We start from the raw sequence: 4,769 nt of genomic DNA on the forward strand, positions 1-4,769 counted from the left end.
AGAACCTCTGCAACTCTTCTTTGCTCTGAGTCAAGGGCAACTGTGTGAGAGCACGCACTTTCTCAATATCAGGTTTCAGTACTGATTCAGAAACAGTGTTTCCCATGTACTTGACTTCACTAACTTTTTATTGCAGCTTTGCAGAGTTGAACTTAATATTTGCTTGCTGAGCTCTTTCCAGAAGCTTAAGCATAGTTTCATCATGTTCCTTCTCATCTGTAGCTGCAACAATGATGTCATCAAATATGACCTCCACACCATCAATATCTCCAAACAGGGCTTCATTCTTCTTTGGGAACACCTCTGGTGCTGAAGTTATGCCGAATTGCATACGCTTAAACCAATAACGGCCAAAGGGGATTATTGAACGTACAGAGATGGGAACTTTCTTCATCTAAGCGCACCTGCCAGAAATCATCTTTTTCATCTACAAGGGGGAAAACTTTCTTGCCACTGAGGTGACCTGCAATGTCCTCTGCTGTGGGTATCCTGTGATGCTCCGTCCGAATAGCCTTGTTAAGATCTCTTGGATCCAAGCACAGTCTCAAGGAACCATCACGCTTTTCCACAATGACTAAGCAGTTAACCCATGGGGTGGATCTGTCAACTTTCTGGACAACATCTTTCTCCTCCAACTCTTGAAGTTTTACTTTAAGTTTCTCAAGTAGGGAATACGGTATTCTTCGAGACGGGTGAATGACGGGCTGAACTGAGTCATCCAGCTCAATGTGGTACTCGCCTTTCATGCAGCCTAACCCACTGAACTTATCAGCAAACTTATCAAGAATTTCTTCTTTTGTGCGAGGGGCCTGGGGCCTGGGAAACACTTTCTACTCTTTTCACCAGATTTAATTTTGAGCTCACCGAGAGTCCCAAAATTGGTGGTGAATTAACAGCAGCAACAAAAAATGGAAGGCTTTCCTTTAATCCTTGAGCTTCACAAGCCAGGGTGACCTTCCCTTCGGGTTTTACCTTGAAATCTCCACACGAGGAAAGAACAACACTGGTATCAATTAAAGGAGACTTGTGCTGGAGTTCGGAGTAAACACTGAGTGGCAAAACATTTGCTTCGGCGCCAGTATCCAGCTTGAATTTAACAGACGATCCACCAACAGTTACAGTGGAGAACCAAGCTGAATCAGTAGTAACACTGGTGACTGTTCCGATAAAGATTTCTTTGGTTTCGACTTCGCACTGTCGACCAATGGCGCCGTCTTGGCTCGGGGTCACAGTGTGTACTCGAGAATTCTTTTGTGGGGCATCTTAGCGTAGTGATGTTTCCCTTTGCAGATGTGACAGTGTCTTCCAAAAGCTGGACACGATCGCGCGTAGTGCTTTGTTCCACAATTCTTGTAGTTAAATTGCTGCAGCTGGCGCGATGTTTTCCAAGTAGCGGGCACTGGCTTGGTTGGTTTGCTTCTCAGTTTTACCGCGCGAACGGGTACCTTCTCCAATGTCTGGAGTTCCTTTAGTTGTTTGGTGCTAGCTTCTGCCGCTCTGCAAAGACTCGCCGCTTTCTCAAGGGTAAGATCAGATGATTCACGAAGCAACCTCTCTTTAAGACGAGTGTCACTTACACCAAATACAATTCGATCTCAAATCAGGCTGTCTTGCTGGGCGCCAAATTCACATGACTTCGCACGAGTCTTCAATTCAGTGATAAACTGATCAATAGATTCGCCGTCTTTTTGTTTACATTCCCAAAACTTGGATCTTTCGAACACAGTGTTCTTTCTCGGATTAAAATAATCTTCAAACTTTTTCTTTAGGTGAGCAATCTTGTTAGGATCTTCACCACTAGCGAATCAGAACGTATTGTATATCTCGAGCGCCTCTTTGCAGATTGTGTGTGGCAGAATGGCGCACTTCACCTTTTCATTTTCTTCGATCTTTCCCGACGCCGTCAAGTAAAGGTCAAAGCGTTGGACCCATCTCCTCCAATTCTCGGAAAGATTTCCTTCAAGCACTAGAACTCCTGGAGGCTTGAAAACTTCCATGTTTTATTCTGACACCATATAATGTTCACTCGCACACAAGCGACATGTTAACAACAACAAGGTTTATTGCATAAGCCTAAGTTCTAACAAGCACGTGGAGGCTATTATAATCTATTCTAATTATGCAATTAATCATGACACACATGATGATTTTTCCCCGTAATGTTTCGAGTTAAGTCATAAACAACATGATATCCCAAGTTGTGTTCAGTGGTGCCATCTTGTCTCTTCCCCGTATAAACTTCGAACGCACAAATAAAGCCATTAGAAGCTTCAGCCATTTCCCACACTTTATTACATGCCTCTCTTGAATGGCTTCATCGGCATGTATTGCTGCATTCCAAGACGGCCTTTGAACTTTACCATCGCTTCATCGACAGACAAATTTGAAAAGCTTGTCGCATGCAGGGTTTGATTTGCGTTGTTATTGACATGCAAATATTGCGATAATTTATCCAATCGCTTTCTTGACATGACCTCTTGGAGTGCTGTAACTCCAATAAGAGAGGATCGCTGCTCCAATAAAGGCGAGTGGCAAGCAACTGCTTTATTCCAAACAGCACGTGCAATCCAAGGAACGCTTTCAATTCTGCGAGAGTTGTGTTGAACCATTCTGGGTCTGGTTTTATAGCAATACATTCCCTTGCGTAACGATTCATTTCAAGGACGATTTGCTCAATAAGTGCTTCTGCGAACATCAAATAAAAAAAATCAATTGCTGTTCCATCATCTACAACGCTAAAGGTAGGGCCAGTAGTGGCAGTAAATGGTGCAACCTCTACGGGATGTTCATCCTCATTCCATGTCTCTTCTTTGTGAGAGATTGTTGGTTGCAACAGAAGACACAGAAATGTCTGACTCTGAGTCGCTTTGATGTCTAGCTTCAAATCTTCAATCCGGGTCAAAACACTTCGGGACACTTGTCAAATTTTGGGCGAAAAGTAGAGAATTTACTGTACATTCTTCCATCGTTATATGAGCAACGTTTGTTCTTCTTTCGCTGTCTTTTTTGCGCCCCCCTCCCCCCCAGACAATGTTGAAACATGCCAGCAATCGATGAACGGATCTTGATTTTGGAGACCGTGAAAAATCAACATTGTAATGGGGGGGGGGGGGAGGAGAAAAAGCACGAATTGTCCTGACAGTTTTGACCAGGATTGTCTGAGAACAGAATTTCTTGATAATTGGTCTCAAGCCTGGCCAGGTTCATTGAATCTCATTAGAGAATTGTCTCTGATAGTAAAACAATATATTGCACTGGTGTAGAGGTAGTGTGAGCAAGGATTGTCAAAACGGTGGGTTGCGTTACCGTGAGCATTCAACAGTTCTCGGCCACATTTCTCAGCTATTTAAAGAAAGATATTTAGGTTTAGAAATGACTTAAAAAAAAAAAGACTCTGCAAAAAACATAATAACCCTTTCTTTTCTATTCATACAAGCGCTTTTTGGCTTTAAACGATCACCGGGTGGGTATTTTTCAACATTTCTCACCCTAAAAACAGCAAAAGATCAAATTAGATGTTAGCTTATTCTTTTCAAATAGCCGAGAAATGTTGAAAAATGCATTAAGCGTTTTCTTGTTCAGAAACGAACGCCAATTAAAGATCAAGAACAGTGTGTATAACACAACACGCCATATATTCTGGTAGCTACATCAAAAGCACAGCCAGAAAATGTGTTTTTAGGAGTGAGAAATGTGAGTGAGAACTGTTGTCATTGTCAACAACGGCTTGGGTCACGCGACAGACAATGCGGTTTTGTATGACACTGATTATTGTCAGCAAGATGACGCACAGAAATTTGGCAAAGCAAAATCTAGAGAGACATGAATGTGGCTCTTTCCCTTGAACTATTCTATTGTCTACGCGATTTGCTGTCCTTCAACTTGTGAGGTATCGAACTCTGCTTAGCAAAGTCAAATGATTCTGCAGCTCGAAAAAGCGGCCGCTAACTGCGCGGAGTCTGGTAACGAGTCTCCTGAAAATGTTCTTCGCTGGTTCTTAAGCTGCCATAAAACAGACTTTACTACAATAAAACAATTTTTAACGTCGTGCTGCAAATTGTTTACTACTTTGAGGACATATATGATACCGTTTCCAGTTTTATTCGATGAAACTCAGTTTCAGACAATCTGGGTCAAAGCACTTCGGGACACTTGTCAAATTTTGGGCAGAAAAGTAGAGAATTTACTGTACATGCTTCCATCGTTATATGAGCAACGTTTGTTCTTCTTTCGCTGCCTTTTTTTGGGCCCCCCCTTCCCCCCAGACAATGTTGAAACTTGCCAGCGATGGATGAACGGATCTTGATTTTGAAGACCGTGAAAATCAACATTGTAATGGGGGAAGCGGGAAAAGCACGAATTGTCCCAACAGTTTTGACCAGGATTGTAGCTTGCCTCCATTCTGCAACAGCTTCTCGATCTTCCTCTTCGAATCCTAAAAACACACTGTCGTCGCTTTCATCTTTGCTCGTCGCCGCCATAGATTTTCGATCGAAATTTTGAGAGTGATGCTAAGAGAGAACCTATGACGTATTTCACATCAACCCTCTTCCCACCCCCGGTAAAACAAAAAAAGATACGGACAACTGAAAAGCATACCTGCTGCCATTCAAGGTTGTAAAAGTCATTATCATCAAGAGCAAAGACAGCTGAACTTACTTAAATTAGTACATAAAGCTTGGTGTAGCCCCTTTTGTCCTACGTATTTGCGCTTACAAGCATACAACCAATCCAGGAACTTAAGATCCACATGTGTTACTCAAGTAGAT

General features: G+C 42.5%; 1 pseudogene; it reads right to left on the minus strand.

Moving 5' to 3' along the window:
- LOC138050936 (piggyBac transposable element-derived protein 4-like) overlaps nucleotides 1–4,481 on the minus strand; it is a 6,813-nt pseudogene extending 2,332 nt beyond the window's left edge.
- Nucleotides 4,482–4,769: the final 288 nt, after the last annotated feature.

This window comes from Montipora capricornis, chromosome 6 (assembly GCF_036669925.1).
Source record: "Montipora capricornis isolate CH-2021 chromosome 6, ASM3666992v2, whole genome shotgun sequence".
Classification (NCBI taxonomy): domain Eukaryota; kingdom Metazoa; phylum Cnidaria; class Anthozoa; order Scleractinia; family Acroporidae; genus Montipora; species Montipora capricornis.